The sequence below is a fragment of the Marmota marmota genome, unplaced genomic scaffold, assembly GCF_001458135.2.
Source record: "Marmota marmota marmota unplaced genomic scaffold, marMar, whole genome shotgun sequence".
Classification (NCBI taxonomy): domain Eukaryota; kingdom Metazoa; phylum Chordata; class Mammalia; order Rodentia; family Sciuridae; genus Marmota; species Marmota marmota.
Genome location: NW_026000164.1, coordinates 16,046,051 through 16,069,796, shown reverse-complemented (window position 1 = coordinate 16,069,796; position 23,746 = coordinate 16,046,051). Strand labels below are relative to the sequence as shown.

General features: G+C 37.5%; 1 protein-coding gene and 1 long non-coding RNA gene across 4 annotated transcripts in view; one reads left to right on the top strand and one right to left on the bottom strand.

Annotated features, from left to right (window-relative positions):
• Positions 1-23,746, top strand: part of Bpgm (bisphosphoglycerate mutase) — a 49,907-nt gene that overhangs the window by 1,461 nt on the left and 24,700 nt on the right. The gene's annotated exons all lie outside the window — the stretch shown is intronic.
• The window catches only part of LOC125611636, a 36,335-nt gene that overhangs the window by 11,070 nt on the left and 1,519 nt on the right, over positions 1-23,746 (bottom strand). The gene's annotated exons all lie outside the window — the stretch shown is intronic.

Here is a 23,746-nt window from a genome sequence, read left to right as displayed (position 1 = left end):
AGCAAAATTAATTATGGTTCCTTCCATGTGCTCACAGAACTGAACACCTCCACTTAATGGCTTATTAAATTCTATTATAGCTTACTTTTTTTCATTTCTTACTTGCAACACTCCAGAGGAAGCAGCATGATTTATTCATATCTGAATCACTAGTACTTTCTAGAACCTAGCTCAACAAATAATGTTCATATCAATTAAGGAAAGCAAAACTTGGTAAATCTACATAACATTCAAAATTTTCCCAAAGTATACAACTACTATGATTTAACTCTATCTATTTTAGAGTTCAAACTCTTAGAATTTGGCAAAGGAACAAAGTGCCATGAAAGTTAGTATGTCTTACATGAGCAAAGAGTTCAGGGCAGAATTATGGACGTTCTTGGCTTTGCCATTATGGTCAGGGAAGAACTTCTTTCCTACAGATGAAGACGGTTCCCCCAGGATCACAAGCTCTGTGAGTACATGGCAGGAGCAGGATGGGATGGACAGAAACTTCTTATTTGGAATTAGAGCTCAGCAAAGGCTTTCTGGTATTAATCACTGAAAAAGCCCACTGAGCCATGGTCCTTCATTTGGTCACTGCAGAAAGCTAAAGTTTTTATGCCAGATGGTGTTCAATCTGATGTTATCATTCCAGGGGTTGTCAAAATGCCTCCTTTCATCATGTTTTACTTAGAGTTATACCTGGAGTTTTATGTATTTAGAAATATTCAGAATGACCCTTAGTTACAGGAAAAAAAAAACAGCTGCTCTAAGCTTATATGTAAATATGCTCCACAGAAAAGATGAAATTCCAGTGAAGAGAAGCTGAGGGTAAAAATATAAAAGGAAGGTTTGAGTAGGTAAGTGGTGTATGTTCCCATGAGAACATGCAGCTGCTGCCAACAGAAACTATGGGAAAAGACAACACACTCTCTCTATGATTCAGGCTAAAATCAAATTTGTAAAGAAGACAAAATACACATGAATAATCCCCTTTCATACACCATGATCATTACTATCTCCAAGTCAAAAGCTGGCCTAGAGTCACAATGAAAGCTAGACTATTATGACAACTGCAGATGTTTGCACTAAATAATCTCCCCACTCAGGAATTCCAATGGCTTCTAACATCCACCACACAACATTTAAATTTCTTAGCTATTAATGTCCTCATAATATGGCATCATCATTTCTATCCCACCTAATTTCTGACCCTTTCCCCATTTTGGTCAAGGAGATCTTCTCACTATCCCCTAAACATTCATATTCATTCCCAACTCCAAAACATTTCTCACACTTTGTATCTCCTAGTGCATTTCTCTTCTTCTTAATCTAGCCAAAGCAATATATTCTTAAATTTCAATCCTAGTACCAGCTGATCTTTACAGTTCGTCACTGCTATGAATTTCTATACTGCTATTCATGAGGTAGAAACTCAAGCTAATGCTTCTATTGAAATCATCCATTATTTATGGACACTCTTTGGTTTACACAGTGTGCTAGTAGCATTATTGAGGTTTCTTGTTGATCTTTGAGCTATTTCCTTTGCTGCCTAGGATTATGACTGAGATAACCAAGGGCTTTTTGCTCCTCTTGAATCCCTATGCTAGGGAAACACTTTTCTATCTTCCTTAGGGAGAGAAAGCATTGGGGGATCCTAAGGTGTTGAAAACTCTTGGGATCTTCAACTTGAAACCATTCCTAATTGAGGGGCTCTTGAATAAGCCCCAGTTAAGCCTCATATAAATTTCTGATGAGGAAAATGCTGTACAGAGAAGGGAGTATTAGTTTCAGATCCTTTGACCACTTTTTGGATATCTGGGTTGAGGAATCTCCAATGGGCATATTCATTGGAATGTGCTGAGTCTCACCTCAAGATTCAGCATCAAATTAATTCTTATAGAATCTGAAATCTGATGGGAAATAAAAAATGGACAAGGCTATATATTCAGGTCCCAAAGTGTGGCAATCATGGTTTAATATGAACAGAAAATGGAATCTTCATAATAACATTTGCCTAATACCTGAAACTTTAAAATGCTGTTATTTGTATGACAATATCACCTATCTATAAAGGACTGGGGATGTAGTTGTGTTTCTGGAATCTCAGAAATTTAACCTGATATTTTTCAAAGTCAATCTGGTTCACTCGTGAAGATTGAAATAAAATTGAACAAACTTTGGTCTATCCTCAAATTACCTTTCTTTCTGTTGCTTATTTTATCTGTATATTATTGTAAAAAATACTAACTTTCCCTCTTGCAATTCTACGGGGGAAGTGTATTTCTCCCACCACTTCACTTTTGGGGGGTTGAACATGGAACTTGCTTTGGCAGAAGTGACACAAACAGGGCCTTGAAATGTGCCGCAGTGGTTGGGCCCATCCTGTTTTACATCTGTCATCTCCACCATCCCGACCCGTCTAGTGTAAGGTGGGTGAAGTCACATACAGACCCTAAAAAATGCAAATATATTTTCCTGTGTCTAGCTCCAGTGGTATAGTGTGCTTCAGACAAATGTTTCTTTCTTTTTTTTATTTCTTTTGATACCGGGGACTGAACCTAGAGCCACTTTACCCACCAGACTACATCTCTAGTCTTTTTTTATTTTAAGACAGGGTCTAAATTGCTTAGGGCTTTACTAAGTTGCTGTTGCTGGCCTGGAACTTTTGATCCTCCTTCCTCAGCCCGAAACTGCTGGGATTACAGGCATGTGCCACCACACCTGTTTTTCAATTTCTGATACCACACTTCCGTCTGAGTTGGGAATGCACAGAAAGAACTGTGATACCTTTACATGCACAGCTACTTATTTGAGTCCAAGCTCAGAGGAATCTGATTTTGATCCTCTATCTATCCCTGAACTGCTGAGAACTCCAAGGCAGGAGGCTACATCAGCCAGGGGCTTAGCAAGAAAGAGAGTATACTCAACTTAGTTGGGTAGAGGCTTTTTCATAAAGGAAGTATTTAGAGCTGTGGGTTAAATAGAGAACCTAGTAGGGATGCTTGCTACCAGAGAGGAACAACAAGGTGCTCTTAGGATCCCCAAGCCTGAAGAGGAGGAAGAGAAAACTGTTAACAGAGTTTGGTTAAGAGGGGTGCATTCAGATGGATAGTCAGCTAATACATTTCTCAAATTGGCATAAGTTGTTTCCTAGCATATTAATTCTTCTACATACAATAAAATATAGTGTCTATGTATCGAGGGGCTGGATGCAAAAATGGCAGCCCAACTATAGCATAGCTGTAGTTTTGGTGATGAGGTCATTGTCAAAATCAGTGAGGCAGAGTGCGTGGAAAAGAATAAATATCCTGATTTCTTTCTTTCCTTCCATTGGCCATAGGGTAAGGAACCTGAGTGACATATTCCATAGAGGTCAGGCTCCCAAGACAAACAACATAGCAGGGAAGCATAGAGGATGGATTTACAAAGATTCAAAGAAAAACCAGGATAGATATTCATTACTTGCCCAGGTTTCCTCAGGTAAGAAAGCATGCATGCAAGAGGGGGCACAGCAAGACAGATATTATGTTTACAAGGAAATTGGTTCTGGAGAGTTTACATGTCTTTGATTTTGAACTGAGTTGTAAAAAGAATGGAAAATTAAAAAATCTGTAACAGGTCCAGTAGAAGCATGGCACTATGTTGACCTCAAGAATTTCCATCATGAGACAACACTGTGGCACCAGATGCTGAGGACGCCTTGGTGAGGTGAGGGATGAGACTGAGTAGGTTACTCCTGTGGGAACTGGAGCTCATTTGTACTGGGCAACTCTAGAAGGTAGCATAGAATATGCTTCATTTATCCTACCCAAAGGATGAGAATGCTGGAGAATTTAGATTTACTCCCACTCTACATTAGTTGGAGAACTGTTTCCAGAGGTTTGGGGTTTTTGTTTTTGTTTGATACTGACAATTGAACCCAGTGTGCTTAACCACTGAGCCACATCTCCAGCCTTTTTTATTTTGAGAGAGCCTTGCTAAAGTTCCCAAGATGGCCTTGAACTTGCCATTCTGCCTCAGCCTTCTGAGTCACTGGGACTACAAGTGTGTACCACCATGCCCAGCTATTTTCAGAGATTTTAATTCCTGGATACTTCCAACCTTTCTGGCACCTAGAATGCTCCTGTGGTCAGAGAGTGCTCTCAAGCTAAGGGAAGCAAGCATTTGCAGTAGAGGGCTATTGGCTTGATTAAGAACCTTAGTGTGGGGGAGATATGTATGGGTCACTAAATGTATCTACTTCAGAGGCATGATTCATTGCAAACGCACTATTAAAACTCCCTCTTACTAGCAGAAATCCAAAAGACTGGCAACTGAAGGTGGCTAGATATGGAAAGCACAAACTATAATCTTACTTTCTTTCCACACAAGGTCCTTGCATGCACCTCCTAAATCCCCAGGCAAGCATTGAAGGTTAGGCTGATGGAGGTCTGAGAAAAATTTGTTTCTCAGAAGACATCAGGAACCGGTCAGGAGAGAAGCTTTAGGGAACACATCCAGCAAGAAAATGCAATGCTTTTTCATCATTGAGAATGTAGTGTCTATATTCCATGTAAATAATAGCTCTCTTATGCTGTAAATTTTGATCATCCTATATTATCCTATTTCTTTACAGGCTGAGAGCCATAAGGATTATCTCCTCAAAAGGAAATGGCTTACTGTCCTTCAGGCACAAAGTCCACATAGCACTGGTTTTTGTTGTTGTGTTTGTTTTTAAATTTTTATGGGTGTCTCAATCTCACTTGAATACCAGTCTTACAAGCTTTTTGGATCTCTTTAAACACCAAACTGAATCACCAACAAGACTTATTTGTAAGTCTAAATTGGGAAATGGGGCAGAGTCCAGGGAACTAGATATTTTTTTCTTTTTTTTGGTACTGTGGATTGAACCCAGGGATGCTTTGCCACTGAGCAACATCCCCAGTTCTTTTCATTCTTTGAGATGGGCTTAAGTTGCTGAGGCTAGCCTCAAACCTGAGATCCTTTTGCCAGCGTCTCTTGAGTTTTGGGCATGCACCACTGCATTCAGCTCAAGCTAGACATTTTTCATTGTCATTTCTCAAAAACTAATTCACATGTAACATTAAAGCTGATTTTCTTACCTCTTGACTTCACTGGAAGGATTCCTTGATAAAGAAAATAGGATAAGAAGGCACTAGTAAATGCCATTTAAAAAAAAAAGTCTAAAAGTAGCACAGTATTTTTGCTTCAAATAAAATCTCCTTATATGGTTGCTATGGTTTCAGTTGATGGTCAATACATGTAATTACTTAGTCAAATTATGAAAATCACAGCCATTGGAAGTAGCCTGGGTGACTGGGAGCTCTGGCAGCATTGCTTGAATAGTAGAACAGAAGAAGATCATGCCTGAAGATACATGATTTTCTCTATAAAGAAATGATACTTTCTTTAAAAGGACAATAAGAGCTGCATTCACATAATGTGTAACTATACATACTGCATCATCTAACTTCATATTTATTGGTTGCCCAATAGGTAATTGGAATGAGTGATTAGAAGTCTTGATCAGTGAGGTTCCAGTTAATTAATTACCTGAATTTGTCTTTTTATACTTAACTTTCAAGAAGGAAAACAATATGAAAACAAGGAAATGTTAAGTAATGTGTTTTATTTTCCAGCACATCTGTTTCCCACCTATGGCATCTTGTAGTACATGGAACATCTGGTACCTCAGTTTTTGTCAGTCTGGCCTTCATGTTTTACAAAGTCCCTTCAATTACACTACCTATTTCCTTTAACCTCTAAGTTTTATTGCAATATTCTGTCGATGAAATAATTGAGTCTAGAGAGAGTCTAAGTTGTGTTTGAAGTGGTGATTTCCCAATTATTATATATACTACTTCATCCAATAGATAGCTAAAAATTAAGACTGAATTACCAAGTGTTAGTAAGGATATGGAACAATTAGAAGTAACACATATTGCTGATGGAGTATAAAATGATAAAATCATTCTCACAAAGAGTTTGCCAGTTTCTTATAAGGTTAAAACACTTACCTTCTGATCCAGCAAATACAGTCTCAGGCAATTACACATGATAAGTGAAAACATATATTCACAAAAGGACTTGTGCAAAGAATGTTCATAGCAGCCTCACTAATATAGTCCAAAACTGAAAACCACTCAAATGTTCATCAACAAAAGAACAGGTAAATAAGTTGTGGTATATTAGCACCCAGCAATAAAAAGTAATGAATTACTGTGTTGATATATGCAACAATATGAACAAATGGAACAATGCTGAAAAGAAGCCATAAATAAAAGAGTATATATTGTATGTTTCCACTTATAGGACATCTAGGATAGGTGAAATTAACGCAAGGGGAAAGCAAACCAGTAGTTGCCTTTAGGGGGTTAAGGAATCAATCCCAAGGAAGGATTCTTTCTCATGAGAGAGAAATGTGGTAAGGGTGTAGGTATGCAGGTATACCCAATTGTCAAAATTATTCAATTAAGATTTGCGCATTTCAATGTATGTAAAATTTACCTTAAAAACTGTAAAAAGAATAATCATTCTTTAAAAAAGTAAAGACCATTTATGGGGACCATTTATTGATTTTACTTTTTTAGAGTAAAGAACTGTTATTCTTTTTACAGTGTTTGGGGACTGGGTGATACAGATGAAATAAGAGTGGCAGAATACTCATAATAATTGAAGCTTTTTTTTTTTTTTTCCGGGGGGTGGAGGTATTAAGGATTGAACTCGGGGGTACTCGACCCCTGAGCCACACACCCAGCCCTTTTTTTGTATTTTTTAAATCTAGAGACAGGGTCTCACTGAATTACTTAGCATGCTTCTGCTGAGGCTGGCATTGAACTGGGAATCCTCCTGTCTCAACTTCCCGAACTGCTGGGATTACAGGCTGTACCACTGTACCTGGCCTGATTTGTTTTTTTGGTGTTAAGGTTTTTGTTCTACATATATCCTGGAGATTAGTGCTCTGAGGTGTAGGTGGCAAAGATTTTCTCCCATTCTGTAAGCTTTCTCTTCACATTCTTATTTCCTCTTCTGTGAAAAAGCTTTTAAGTTTGATACCATCCCATTTATTGATGTTTCTTTCTTTCTTTTTCTTTTGGTATGGGGGGTCAAACTAGGGGCACTTAATCACGAGCCACATCACAGACCTTTTATATATTTATTTAGAGACAGGGTCTCACTAAATTGCTTAAGGCCTCACTAAGTTGCTGAGGTGGCTTTGAACTTGTGATCCTCCTGCCCTCAGTCTCCTGAGCTGCTGGGATTAGAGGCATGCACTATGGCTCTGGGACCATTTATTGATTTAAAATTTTTTTTTTAGTTGTAGATGGACACAATACCTTTATTTTATTTATTTATTTTTATGTGGTGCTGAGTATTGAACCAGTGTCTCACACATGCTCGATAAGTGCTCTACCACTGAGCCATGACTCCAACCCTCCCATTTGATTCTTGACTTTACTTCTTGCACTTTATGAGTCTTGTTCAGGAACTTGGTTCTTAAGCTGATGTGATGGAGTGTTGGACCTGTATTTTCTTCTAGTAGATATAGGGTTTCTGGTATAATTTGATCCACTTTGAATTTTGTGCAGGGTTGAGAGACAGGGATTCGATTTCATTCTGCTACATATGGATTTCCAGTTCTCCCAGCACCATTTGTTGAAGAGGCTATCTTTTCTCCAATATGTTTATGGCCTTTGTCTAGTATGACATACTGTATTTATTTGGGTTTGCCTCTGTGTCTTCTATTCTGTTCCTTGGTGTTCATGTCTGATTTGGTACCAATACCATCTGTTTTGTTACTAAAGCTCTATAGTATAATTTAAGGTCTGGTATTGTGATGCCTCCAGCTTTCTCACTAAGGATTGCTTTGGCTATTCTGGGCCTCTTATTTTTCCAAATGAATTTCATTATTGCCTTTTCTATTTCTATGAAGAACATCATTGGAATTTTAATAGGGATTGATTGAATCTGTATAGCACTTTTGGCAAAGGAACCAAATACTTTACAGAAGAAATACAAACGGTCAGCAAATACACGAAAAAATGTTAAACATCTCTAGCAATTAGAGAAATGCAAATTAAAACTACACTGAGATTTCATGTCACTCCCATCAGAATGGCAACAATCAAGAATATAAGTAACAACAAATGTTGGCGAGGATGTGGGGGAAAAGGGTACACTCATACATTGTTGGTGGGACTGAAAATTGGTACAGCCATACTGGAAAGCAATATGGAGATTCCTCAGAAAACTTGGAATGGAACCACCATGTGATCCAGTTATTCCATTCCTTGGTATATACTCAAAGGACTTAAAAAAACAATGTATACAGTGAGGAAGCCACATGTTCATAGCAGCTCAATTCACAATAGCTAAGCTATGGAACCAACCTTGGTATCCTTCAACAGATGAATGGAAAAAGAAAATGTGGGATATATGCACAATGGAATATTACTCAGCAATAAAAAAGAATGACTTTATGACTTTTGCCTGAAAATGGATGGATCTGGAGACTATTATGCTAAGTGAAATAAGCCAATCCCAAGAAACCGAAGGTCAAATGTTCTGATTTGTGGATGCTAACACACAACAAGGGGAAGGGGAGGTAAGAATAGAAGTTCCAATAGATTAGGCAAGTGGGCTGGGGACATAGCTCAGATGGTAGAGTGCTTGCCTCGCATGCACAAGGCCCTAGGTTCAATCCCCAGCAAAACACACACACATACACACACAATTATCAATAGATTATACAAAGGGGAAGGAAGGGAAGGGAGGGGGACAGGAAATAGAAAAGACAGTGAATGAATCTGACGTAACTTTCCTATGTACACATATAAATACACTACAGTGAATTTCACAACCACAAGACTGGGGTCCTAATTAAAATAAAATATACTCCATGTTTGTATAAGTATGCCAAATTATTTAAAAAATAAGAGGGCAAAAAGGCAGCTTCCAGATTGCTGGTAATACTTTATTTCTTGATCAGGATGTATTGGGAAATGGGGCAGAGTCCAGGGAACTAGATATTTTTTTCTTTTTTTGGTACTGTGGATTTGGTATTCTGAATTTGTTCATTGTGATAATTCATCAAACTGCATATTTATATGTGTGTGGTATTCTAATAAAAATAAATTTTTAAAAAAGTAAAAAAATAGTTGAAGTTGAGCATTGAGTAAGTGGAGTTTATTATAATAGTCTATGTATATATATTTGAAATTTTCTACCAAAACTTTTTTTAAAAAGACAAGTAAAAATGACCAAAAGGCTTTCAGGGAACTGAAAATAGTTTGGTATGGCTTGAGCAGAGACTTTTTTTCCACTCTTTCATCTCACAGGAATCCTCCCAGACAATGGTGAACTAAAAACACCAAATCTCTAACTCACATCTCATTCCACAGCATGGATTACAGTGAATAGCTAATGTTAAGTGAACAACTGAAGAGGCAAAACAGACATTTACATCTCAAGTATAAACATAATTTACCAAATATTGTTCCTTGAGGTACCTGGCAGCAATTGGAATAGTAATTAGCCATGAGGCAATTAGCTTCCATGTTTATGGTCATGTTTGAGGATACAGGATCAGACCAGTAAAATATCCTTTCTTGACTTAGTAAAGTTCCTAAATTACAGCACACCCAACCTACAACTAATAAAAAAGCTGTCTTATAAATAATAAATTATATGTCTGAAGATATATAAGAAACATGCTCAATAAATCACCCTACTCATCACTTCTTAATTTGAAACAGGGTACTGTCAATGGATGTTCCAGTAGAATTTTTTTTTCATCTTTTTTTTTCTTTTGGTGCTGGGGATTGAACCCAGTGACACTTAATCAGTGAGCCTCATCCCCAGCTCTTTTTAAATGTCATTTAGAGACAGGATCTCACTAAGTTGCTTAGGGCTTTGCTAAGTTGCTGAGCTGGCTTTGAACTCATGATCCTCCTGCCTCAGTTTCCCAAGCTCTGAACCAAGGTGTGAACCACTGCAGCCAGCAAATTTCCTTCATATTAATGCATTGCATTTATGCATGTGAATGTGTATGTGTGTGTAAAGTTGGGACTCTTTAGACTTAAGAGTGAGTTATGGATTGTTTTTTTAGCAAGGGAACTTAAAATTCCCTTTTCTTTTATAGATGAGGTAACTGAAACCAAGAGAGATAAGATTCATCCAAGGTGGCAAGAGGTAAAACCACATCTCAGATCTTCTGATTTCTTCAAGCTGGGGTAGACTATATACTACAATGTGCATTAATCTGAAATGCTTTCCATTAGCTTCGTCCTCTTCAATAACTCAAGATAAATTTATCTTGGTGATTCAGATTACTACAAAAATACACTATTGTTCAAGAGTTTTCCAGTGCACAGGTAAAAATATTCTTTTGCCCTGTGGAGATTACGATGTTGCAACAAGATGACACTTCAAAAGATTTTGGAAAGTACCCTCAATTCACCATTTGTTTATACTTGACTGCATAGAATTAGATTAAACTGCTAAGACCTTTTCTTCTTCTTCTTTTTGTCTTGCTCACCTTTTTATATGGGTACTACCACATAATCTTCATACTAGTGTTTTTCAAGCTGTGGGTTACAATCCATTCATGAGTTAGAAAACTGACTTAATAACAATTAACTTTTTAGAAAATGAAATTAATGTAGAAAGCATGAACAACACACACGGCAAGTATTGTTAAATTTTGTTTCAGTCTTGTACATATGGGTGCACACTGGGCAGCAATGTAAAAAATGTTCTATTTTTTCAAACACACTTTAGAGCCAATGGCACTCACACAGGGACTCACAGGACTTTAAAACGCTTACCTTTTTTTGATTACCCTTTTTCAACTGACATGTCATGTTGCCTCGATTTTATTTTGCAGTACTGGGGATTTAACCCAGGGTTGCTCTACAGTGAGCTACACCCACCAGCCCTTTTTGGAGGCAGGTTCTTATTAAGTTGCCCAGACTGGCCTTGAAGTTGAGATCCAAGTCACCGGCATTATAGTTGTACATCACTGTTCTCATTTAAAAAACTACACAAATGAGATAGTTTTTCCATGATCTTTTTTTCTTTTATTGGTACATTATACTTATATGTAATAGCATACTTTGTTGTTACATAGTTTCATGATCTTTTATCATAACATAATTTTTGGACTTATATATTTTTCTAATTTTTTTTATGGTTCTGGGTATTAAACCAAGGGACTCAAGCACTAAGCAAGTGCTCCTTACTACTGAGTTATATCCCCAGCCCTGCGAACATTTTTTTATTGTGGTAACATTCACATAACATAAAAGACACCATTTAGTCCTTTAAGGGGCACAATTCTGTGGCATTTAGTACATTCACAGTGATGTACAACCATCACCATTATCCAGTTCTAGAACACTTTCATCACCCAAAAAGGAAATTCTATATCATTAAGTAATCACTCCCCATTCTCCTCCCCCTAATCTCTGGAAACCAATAATTTATTATCTGTCCCTATGGATTTATCTACTCTGGATATTTTAAATAAATGTAATCATACACTATGTGACTTTTTCACTTAGTACAATGTTTTTGAGTTTCTTCCAAGTTTTACCATCTATCAGCTCTTCATTCCTTGAGTGGATATACCACAATTTATTTATTAATTCATCCACTAATGGACAGTTAGGTTGTTTCCATTTTATGCATTGTTTTTGTTTTCTTCTAACTTTTGTTCACGATATATTTGTTAGCATCTTCTTATAAGTTATAGTTGATTGAATTTAACCTTTCCAAACCAGAAGGTCTTAATCGGAGATTTACATTTGCTTCTTCCTGGATCCAGGGAAGATTACTGATCTGAGATCACTCTAGTCCCCTTAAAAGATACTGGACTAATCGAAGAGTTTTATCATACTTTTTGCAAAAAAATCAATGCTTAATCTTCAAATCCCAATGCTTTAACCCCAATTCCAGTTTTAGTTGTTTATAATTTTCATTTTTGGTACCTGGGATAATTCCTTATTTCTTGTAACTGATGTACAACACATAAAAAGGCATTTGGTCTTTGTCCCTGGTTCTTGATATAGAGCTCCAAAACCTCAGAATTTCCTGAACGATAAAGGCAATAGAAGCATCTTTGTTCTAATGAGGTGACTCTTGGTGGGGCTCTAGATAGCTTCAGAACAATGAAGCTGACTGTTTGCCAGAAAGTGTAAGACCTTCTAGGCATGGTGGTGCACACCTGTAATCCCAGCCACTTGGGAAGCTGAGCAGGAGAATTACAAGTTCAAGGCCAGTCTCAGTAACTTAGTGACACTCTGTCTCAAAATTAAAAGGGGTACTGTTTAGTGGTAAAGTGTCTCTGGGTTCAATCCCCAGTACCACCACCACTACCACCAATAACAACAACCAAAAGAAATTTTTAAAAAAAAAAAAAAAGAAGAAGAAGAAAGAAAATAAAGACCAAGGCCTGACTGGAAGTTTGGAACATTCAGCCCCATTCTTCCAAACTTCAGGAAGGAGGGAGGAACTGGAGAACGAATCAGTTGTTGATGGCCAATAACTTACATCTTTCATAAAGATGAAACCATTAAAACCCCTCCCTATGTGACAGAGTTCAGAGGGTTTTCAGGTTGGTGAATCTACTGAGATATGCTGAGAGGGTGGCGCTGCCAGATAGTACACGGAAGTTCCATGCACCCCACTACCCTACATTTTACCTATGCACCTCTTCCATTTGACCATTCTTGAGCTGTAGATTTCACAATATGCTAGTAACAATAAATGTACTTCTGAGTTCTTTGAGCTGTACTAGGAAATTATGGAAATGGAGGAGGGGGTCATGAGAATGTCTAATTTGTAGCTGGTTGGTGGAAGGCAGACAGGCCTGGATTTACACCTGTCATCTAAGGATGCGTGTGTGGTGGGGGGAGGTGCATACTGTCTCTGTATTTATCTTCCTCCTTTCATGTTAGGTCTCAGTAGTACTGGATTGGAGTTTCTCTAGTGGTTTGTTTAGTGAAAGCTGACATATGATTGTTGGTTTATAGCACTACAGACTCTCATATGATTACAGGTGCTGCAGTTTTTTCTGCATTGTTGAGAACTCAAGATGACCTGTATAGCACATCCTCATTTCCTTTTCCAATAATAGAAGTAAGCTATGGCGGCAGCACGTATAGGACAGATGCAGCTAGGCTGAGTAGAACAAGGAGCAGTGAAGGGAAGCTGCACACATTCACAGAGGCAAGGAGGGCTAGGATGTAAGTAACATGGCAACTCCAAATACTAAGAGTGGACACAGGGCTCTGTCTCACAAATCTAAGCTGGGATTCAAGAACACAATTGCTTTACCACTTCAACAGCCTTCTGTAATGTGTGGGGTTTGTCAATTAAGGTCTCCTATCTCTCTCTTACTCACTGATGGAAGCAGCAAGGGATGACAAAAGATGAGACACATACATAGTGAAGGGTAGTTAGAGGGATGTGGAGAAACCAGTCAGTCTATTGTGGACAATAAGAAGTGATGGCAACCTGTACAGCAAAAGGGTTATTTAGTCAAAAAGGATATTTAAGAAGAGGGGCACGCCTGTAAAACCAGTAACTCAGGAGGCTAAGATAGGAAAATCAAAAGTTCAAGGTCAGCCTCAACAACTTATCAAGACCGTCTCAAAATAAAATTTAAAAAATAAACAAAGCTGGGGATGTAGCTCAGTGGTAAAGTGCTCCTGGGTTCAATTCCCAATATAAAAAAATATTTAAAAATTATACGAGAACATGGCATACAATTTTGGTGCCATAAATGGAAATCTAGATAAACAGATACTTATATAGGAAACAAATAACCCAAACTGATTCATGAAGAATTAGGAGACCTGAACAGACCAGTAGCACCAGAAGTGAGATGTGGGGCTGGAGGGTAAAGAGCACATGAAAATATCTATCTTCTAAAATATCTACCCAACTTGAATGATTCGGCAAGAAAACTCCATCAAATATTCAAGAATGCTAATAATTTCTGTATGTTTTTATTTCAGAAATTAAAGGATGGTAAGTATTAAATAACTACATATTACATAGTATAAATCTAGGAATATAATATTATAAAATGATCAGTTAATAGATTTTACTAATAGAATAAGAGACAATGAAAAAGATCAGGATCTAATAATCAGAACAGAAGTCACAGATGGGAGAAGTATCCAGTTTGGAGTCAGGTCAAAATATGGGAAAATCATTTTTTCCTGGGAAAGAAAAAGAACAGATAATGAAGGTCTACTCAGATGTTAAGATGTCTAAGGAGTTTGCAGTCATCCAACAGACATATGGGTTAGATGCTGAGCCTGGGCTTGGTCTCAGACAGTTATGAGAAAGAAATCTATCAGTCACTTGGTGACTATGGCTCATTCACTTCAACTCTGGGAGGCCTATATTCTCACCTGAAAAATGGGCTAAAATGATGCATATGTCAAGACTGTTATGAGAATTTCATGAGACAAGGAGCATGCAGTAGTCAGCCAGAGCCTGGCGCAGGGCTAGGCACAGTTGCTACTACACTGATCATTACTATGTATCTAGAAACTGAGACCTGACAAGGCCCTTGTGTGCTTTCTCCTCTGACCACCAGAGAGCAGACCAATATTGCCCTTCTACACTTTAGAGAAAAGCACTCAAGTTCTGAAGCCGGAGACTTCAGGGTAAATAGCTGCTGCCAAATTGGTGCAACCCCTACGGAAAGCCGTGTGGATATTCCTCAGAAAACTTGGAATGGAACCACCATTTGATCCAGTTATCCCATTCCTCGGTTTATAAAATTAGCATACTACAGTGACACAGCCACGTCAATGTTTATAGCAGTTTAACACACAATAGCTAAACTATAGAACCAAACTAGCTGTCCTTCAACTGATGAATGGATAAAGAAAATGTGGTATATATTCATAATGGAATATTACTCAGCCTTAAAGAAGAATGAAATTATGGCATTTGCCAGTAAATGGATAGAGCTGGAGAATATTATGCTAAGTGAAATAAGCCAATCCCCCAAACCCAAAGGCCAAATGTTTTTTCTAATATGTGGATGTTAATTCACAATAAGGGGGATGGCTAGGGAAGTGTAGAGTTACTTTGGATTAGGTAGAGGGGAGTGAAGGAATGGGAGGGATATGAGGATAGGAAGGATAGTAGAATGAATCAGACATTATGACCCTATGTACGCATATGACTACACAACCAGTGTGGATTCTATATCATTTACAATCAGAAGAATAAGAAATTATACTCCATTTTATATATGATGTGTCAAAGTGCATTCTACTGTAGGTGTAACTAATTAGAACAAATTTTTAAAAAGAAAAAAAGTGAATGGCTGAATCATCACTTGACAACCAGGAAAATTTCTGTCAAAAAATATCAGAAATGTCAGAAAAATGTGGTATATATACACAATGGAATATTACTCAGCCTTAAAGAAGAATGGAATTATGGCATTTGCCAGTAAATGGATAGAGCTGGAGAATATCATGCTAAGTGAAATAAGCCATGTTCCAAGCATGGTGCACTATAGCATGCCCATAATCCCAGCAACTCAGGAGTCCAAGGCAGGAGAATTGCAAGTTTGAGGCCAGTATCAGCAACTCAGCGAGGCTCTAAGCAACTCAGCGAGAACTTTTCTCAAAATAAAAAGTAAAACAGGCTAGGAATGTTATTCAGTGGTTAAGTGGATCTGCATTCAATCCCTGTTTTTTAAAGTATCTTTTTGCTTTTTTGTCTTTTTCTCCTGATCATTGCAACCTTGCCTTATACTGGTGACAAGCTGAGGCTTAACCTCATATACAAGAAGCAAACCTATACTGAGAGAGAAGATTAGAAAAGTAGGAACTCCCATCATATGTGAACCCTCTTCAGAGACCTCTGAGATGGATTCTGATTAATGAAAGCTGCCGCTTCAGCTTCCACTTCAGAAAAGGAATCTGGGGTAGAGACGAGCAGCAGATGCCTATAGCTCAAAAAGAAAGGTCTAAGAAAAATCGACAAAATATTATCAAAAAAGAAAAAGAATAATTAATTGACAGTGATTCTTAATTTTAAAATAAATGATGGTGATTAAGATGCAAAGGGAAAGCCAAGCCCGGGGAGGGGGTAGAGAAAAACTGTGGATCAAGAAATATACGAAACAGAAGACTGAGAAGAATAGGAAAGAGAATAGTCACTCAGGAGCCATGATTCCCGCAGTCTCTGGAGAATCCCTGGCAGGGACAAACTCCTGAAGTCCTCAGATTTACTTAGTACTATAGCCATGCTACCTGGTAAAGATGCTGGTAAAGCTAAATATGCAAATATTGGAAAACTTTCCCCACAAAGTAGTAAAAGATGCATGAAGAAAAAAAGGCCATTCAGATGGCTAAGTTATGTAACCGTGCTCTGGCTGATTGGAGGCTGTGTGATTGTGAAGTGAGAGCAAGACACACAGGGCTGAAGAAGAGAGAGCCCTCAGCACTTTAAACAAAAAGACTTAAAGAGAAAGAACAAAATGCCAACAGAGAAGGACTACAAAGAAGAATTGTCTGATTGTCCAGTAGACATTTCAACAATGACCAAAAAAAAAAAAAAAAAGAGTAGGACACACAAACACTTCTCATTTGAAAAGGGCTTGGGGTATTACTGTGTTTTCATTTGATTATGTCAGTCTTTTCAGGGGAAAAACAATAATTGATTTAACTTTAGCAGGTTCTTTGGATCATTTTAGACAGACTGATCACAGTAAGTTTACATTTCAGATATCAAAACCATGGGGGGGAGGGAAGAATAGAAGTTCATTGGATTAGACAAATGGGAATGAAGGGAAGGGAGGTGGATGGGCATAGGAAAGACAGCAGAATGAATTGGACATAACTTTCCTATGTTCATACATGAATACACGACCAGTGTAACTCCACATCATGTATAATCACAAGAATTAGATCCTAGTTAGAGTAAGTTATACTCCATGTATGTATAATATGTCAAAATATACTCTACTGTCATGTGTATCTACAAAAAAAGAAATAAAAAAAATAAAATCAATTTATATGTTGAAAAAAAAAATCAAAATCATGAATGAAAGTCTACTGTATTAGGGGAAGTGAAGTAGTGAAAGAAACTTCAATGTCCTGCCATGGGATGATGCTATTACCCTACCTCTTTCCTATCAACAAACTTGTGGGAAATTATCACTGCTTTATGAAATGTGTTAATAATGGAATTGATAAAAAATATGTAGAACATTGTTAATGAAAATGATTTTGCTGAACAAAGTAAATCTAAAATTTAAACACTTATTTGTATAATTCAGCATGTAGTCTACCCCAGAAATTATATTTTCAATTTAGTTCCTACTTCACACCTCACCCTCCCAAAAACAAACAAGTAAATTAGTCCACAGACTTGTTCAAATGAAAAGTTGTGAAGTAAATATGGAAGAATGTTAAGATGTCATAAAGCTGGACTTTACAAGTTATTCCCTAGTAAACTCTGTTTTTAAATATTTTTAAATTTTTAAATCCCCCAAAAGAAAAGATGTGTCAAAGTGCATTGATTAGGGTTAATTCAGTGAGGAAGGATAAGAAACTCATTGTAGGCAGAAACAGCAGCATGTGCAAAGACATAAAGCAATACCATTGGAAGTAAAGGTAAGAGGCTTGATAAAGGTGCTTGACGGGAAAAGGAAGAAGATAATGGGAGAATAATTAGTGGGAGTAAGAATCAAGGTCTAGTGAAAGGAAGTCAGAAGATGCTACAGTGGCTCCCACCCCATTTAAGGACATCAAAGACATCAGTGGACAACACATATAATTAAACACTCATTAAACATCTCTGGGAAAGGAAGAGAACTATCATATACTAAGCACCCATTATGTAGCAAGCGCTTTACATACACTACCCTGTTTAACCTTCCCAACAACCCAGAGGTAGACAGTATTATTCCTATTTACCTAAGGACCCTGACTATCAGAGAGGTTAACTAACCTGCCTATATTAAGTAAAAAATTGCAGAGCCAGGAATCTGTCTAAGTCTGATTCTATACCATAGATTTTTAAAAAAGTGTTTGAGATAATTTAAAAACTATAAAATTATCCATTTGAGGTATATGATTTGATGAGTTTGAATGAGTTGAATATAGTTGTGCAACCACTACCACAATCTGATTTTAGAACCACTTCCATCACCCTATGAAATTCCTTTATGTCCATTTGAAGTTCATCTCTGCTCCCACACCAGGCTCTCAGTAACCAGTGATCTGTTTCCTGTCTACAATTTTGCCTTTTCTGTTAGTTTTATATATGAAATTATATAATGCACAGTCTGCAAAGCTCCCTTATGTCACTGTGTTCTCAAGAGATGCAAGTAGTACTAAGTGTTATGCTGTATTCTTTTTAAGGGTACACAGAAATTCAGTCCATCACTTTATAAGCCATCAAAAACAATGATTCTTTCACACCCATGACTTTTATGGTCCATCTCTTCAGTAAAGGAAATACATATGGTTTTCAAGAATGGTATAATGGAGTGTTTGTAAAATCAGGATTTCACCTCCACTAACCCTTTGGAAAATACAAATACATCAACAGACAATAAATCAAATTAAATACTTCCTTTTCGAAATATTTGGAATGACAAAAAGTCATGATTAGTTAATTACAGACTGTTAAGGGTACTTCTTGAGCACCAAGCCACAGTAACTTGTTTACCGTAGGCACTAAAAATATTAGTTCACTTCCCTCAAAATTTCTAATGCAAGTTCTTAAACATCAGGAGGCATTTGATGAATAGTTAGTTGCTTATTGATATGTTTATTAAGCTCAGATTCAGAGATCTGAGGGTTTTACTTATTTTTCTATTCCTCCCCCATTTTTAGAGAGAAGATGGAGATGTACAAAGTCTAAGGAGATAGATAAATTTAGAAAAGAGGGATATATATTTATATATTTATATATACATATAAAAAGTATATATATATATATATATATATATATATATGTATATACACACACACACACACACACACACACACATATATATATACATACTTATATACATGGAAAACATTTGACATAATATTTTGTTTGAGGATGGCCTATTGTTGTTTTGCTTAATATAGCTGGATATGGAGCTGAGAACACAGATCCTTATTAGTTCTAAAAATATTTCTCTACAGCAGAAAAACCCTAGCAAGGTAAGATTCCTGGCCCTTACTTGCTTAGTGTTCTAATAGTGATGGAAGTCCTTGCTTCTACTATCAAAGTGATCATGGATCACAACACCCTGAGTTTTGGCACATCATCCTACCTAGAATCACCAGTTTCAGAGTCTTTGCCATTACACATCACTTTTTAACTCATAATTAGTATACAGAGCACCAGGCAGAAGAGGAATTTTCCTTTTTTTGTTAACTTTTAATGCCCTGGTTGCCAAGTGACTTATCTGTTTCTCTTGTCTGACACCTCACAGAGTGGCAATGTCAGACACTAGTTAGGACACTCACCTAGCAGGAAGAGACCAAAATTCAGTTCTCTCTCTGACGATACAACACTGGTAATGAATCACTTACTCTTATTCTTACTTGAAAAGTTACCAGTAGATAAAGCAAATCAAGCTATTTCCTAAATTTATTTTATAAGGATTCTTTGAGAATTCAGATGGGACACAGAAAGTACTTTGTCTCCCTCATGTTGGAGACAAAGATTCATCAGTTAAGTAATTCCCTCCAACATAAAACAGCACCTACAAGTAGTAGAAATAACAGTGCTCAAAGTCAGTAGAGAACATGCCATTTAAAAAAGTGCTACCCAGGACTCTATTTTTAATGCTCACACCCTGGGAAAACATTTTACATTAAAAGAGCTCACTTAGAAATATAAGATAATTACATCATTAAAGTCTTTTGTCCTCTGTTATGATTTTCATGCTGTTTTAGATTTCTTTAAAATGTTTTCCCCTCTGCGTACTTTTCAAACCTCTCAGGCTTCAGTTATGCCGACTAGCATCTGTGGCCCAGCACTTGTTTTGACTAAGCGATCATACGCCTTTCTCTACCTAGCGCAGTTGCTGAAACCTTATCTGCTAGAACCAGCCTTTCATTGCCCTAAGAGGGCCTCCCAGTTGCATGCTATATTTGTTTTTCCCTAGAAGAAAAAATTGACAAGGTGATTTCATTTTATACATAAGAAATTATATTGGGTCCTTTTGATGTGTGTGTATGTGGTGCTGGGGATTGAACTCAGGGCCTTATGTATGCAAGGCAAGCACTCTACCAACTGAGTTCCCAGTTGGGTCCTTAGTCTATCACTGAAACTTTTTTTTCCTAGATGTAGGAAATGGACATGCAGATGGACATGCAGTGCTGAGAATTGAACCCAGTGCCTCACACGTGCTAGGCAAGCATTCTACCACTGAGCCACAACCCTAGCCCTATCACTGAAACTTTTTAAAGTTAAAATTTATTGAACTCTTTTCATATATAAACTTTTTAAAATACACAATAACTATAAGGTAGCTACCATTATGCCCTTTATACAGCCAAAGAAATAAGGCAAGGATGTTAAACAACTTGCCTGAGATCACATGGTTGGTACAGAGTAGAGTCCACACCCCTTACCCACTGCAATGTTGTACTTCTTTGAACCCATAAGTCCCATTGTGCCCCTGGTGTATCATTATTAGTCCCCAGTAAAACATTTGCACTTGAGATTCAACCTGAGAGTTAGGAAACTTTCATTCTCATTCTGAGTTTTAAGTGCTCTTGTTCACAAGCAATTCTCTCAACCACTTTGGGCCTCAGTTCTTCTCAAATATAAAATAAAGGGAGGTGAACGGGCAGAACTGAGGTCATTATGTTATGAAATAAACCAGGCTCCAAAAGACAAATATCACAAATTCTCACTTTTGTGTAAGCTAAAGAATTTGATTTCAGATGAGCAAGGTGGTGCATACCTGTAACCACTCCCAGATACTTGGGAGGCTGAGGCAGAAGGATCACAAGTTTGAGGTCAGGCTGGGCAACTTAGCAACCGTTTCAAAATAAAAAATAAAAGTGGCTGAGGAAGTGGCTCAGTGGTAGAGCACTCCAGGGTTCCATTTCTAGTATCCTGACCCACACACATTAAAAAAAGGAAAGAAAAAGTATGGGATATAAATTATATGATTTCTCAAGTTTCTTTCAGATCTAACAGTTTGAGTCTACACATATAAAATTTAATATTAGTTCTTATAAGTGTGTGTGCGTGTGCATGTATCATAATTTATCTCAACAAGCTCCTAGGATCTGAATGGATAAATTTTTAAAAAGACATGTGCTTATTTATTTGTATGAAGTTCTAGTGAGAAAAGGTGGAGGGAGCATAATCTTCTCTTTCCCTGATGCATGCATTTATTGAGCTCCTGATACCCAATAATGTGGACCAGTTGTAAACTAAACCAATAGGATTCATATATTAAGGTAGCTTGCAGACCACAAGGGACAGATAATGTACAATGTAAATATATGTATGTAAAGTTCTAGGAAGAAGATGTGCGTGATACCGTTACCATATGTAATTAACCTAGGAGATACAATCCAGGCAGGAATAAGTTTACCTAGAGAAAAGATCACTCAACTAATATTGAAATATTGAATAGCAGGTTCATTAAACCAAGGGAGTGGGGTAGATAGATAGGGAAAATACATGTGAAAAGGCTGACTGACCATGGGAAAGAAGAAGCTCAATGTGAGAACCAATAGGGTTAGGTGTATTATCCCAGCTCCTCTGGAGGCTGAGGCAGGAGGATTGCAAGCTCAAGATAGGCATGACCAATTCAGCAAAATCTTGTCCCAAAATAATAAATTAAAAAGGGCTGGAGCCAGGTGTGGTGGCATAAACCGTAATCTTATTGGCTGGGAGGCCGAGGCTGGAGGAAAACAAGTTCAAAGCCAGCCTCAGGAATTTAGGGAGGCCCTAAGCAACTTAGCAAGAACCTGTCTCAGAATTAAACATAAAAGCCTGGAGATGTGATTCAGTAGTACAGAGCCTCCAGGTTCATCCCCAGGACCACGGGGTGGGGTGGTTTGGGGAGGGAAAGAGGAGCAATGGGAGGCCACTGTTCTATAATAGGAGAAGATGGGGGGGTTACTTGTGACACAATCACAAAGATATTCTACCAATATCACCCTGGCTTCCTAAAAGAGAGTAAAAGTGGATTTAGAAATACTTGTTAAGAGACTGCTGAGAAAATGCAGGCAAGCGGGTCAGCCTAGCTTAAGCTAGTTGTGCGTGTGTGTATGCTCTGTAAGAGTACTTCTAGTTTCCAGTTTTAGCAAGGGCGGGGGACTTGTATTAAGTAGGTTCATGGTGGGGGCCAGATAAACATTGGCTGATTTACACTAAATTAAGGGTAGCAGACTTTGATCTAACTTTGAAAAAGGTAGTGGGTGTGGTGGGAGACAAGATACCAGCAGCAAAAAACAAGCTCATGATGTATCCTGATATTGTTAAGACAAGAGACGGTCCAGAACCTGGGATACAGGTCTAACTGGAGTTTGCTGGAGGAAGAAAAACAATGGTTATGCCAGGCCAGGAAAAGGTAGAATAGACTAGGTCAGTGGATGGTGTTTTTATGCTTTATGGACTCAGTTCAGCTCAACCTAGAAAAGGCTAAAAACTCTGTGTACATAGCTGTAAAATTATTTTGACTATCATAATATGGTATTTTATTCAAGTCATGAACAAGACAATCCTTCAAGTATTATTATAGGTAAATATTAACACATAACAGAAAGAAAAAGAGACTACATGGCTTTAATAATTTATTGCTTTCTCATTTCTTGTGTGGATAAAAGCAGGATTACATCAAAAGTCGTTTGAAGTAGTGAGAAAAGTTATTTTCCTAATGTCTACTATATCAGAATTGAATTCCTCATAATTCGTCTTAACGTAAGTTAAAATGAATAATCTTGAGTTTTAAAACTATATATTGCTTTGGGAGGGGAACTGGGAGAGAAGCAGCAGGAGGAGGGGGCATTTTACTAAAATTACAAATTAGCAACCTTGGGTCCTTGTCCCAGCCCTGCTTCCAACCAAAACTTCTGAGCAAATCATTAAATTTCAGTTTCTTTACCTGTACAACAAGGAGCTAGAGTTTATTTTGTAAGGCCCTTTATTAGTCTAAAATCCTTTGGAATTCATCTTTGCCTTAGGTGGGTTTAAGAAACTTTGTGAGTCACAACTCACTAGTTAAAAGTTCCTAAGAGACATGCTTCATCAAATAGATCAAAACATAAGGTCCAGGATATGACCATATCACATCCTGGTAACTATGGAAACAGTCCTGCCATAGGAAAACAGTGACTACTGTAATTCTGTTAGTCTCTGTGTGTATCTATGTCACAAAGACCACGCTTGCTCCTGACTAAAATTTGCTTTTTAATTCCTACCCAACAGAATCACTGGTAATTGCTTCCATCTTACACCAAAGTAACTTATGAATGATTCTAAAGGGCATGTTTGATATTGTTAAGGCTATATGTGACAAACTAGTATTCCATGGGTATCCATAACAGCAGCAAAATTAAATCCAATGAGCAAGTGTTCATAAGTCCAGAGTCAGTATCCCTAAGTGTCAAATGTCATAAGACTTTGCCACTTAAGAATGGCTTTTTTTTTTTTTTTTTTTTTTTTGGTGCCAGGGATTGAACTCAAGGGTGCTTAACCACTGAGCCACATCCTCAGACCTTTTTATTTTTATTTGGAGATAGGGTCTCACTAA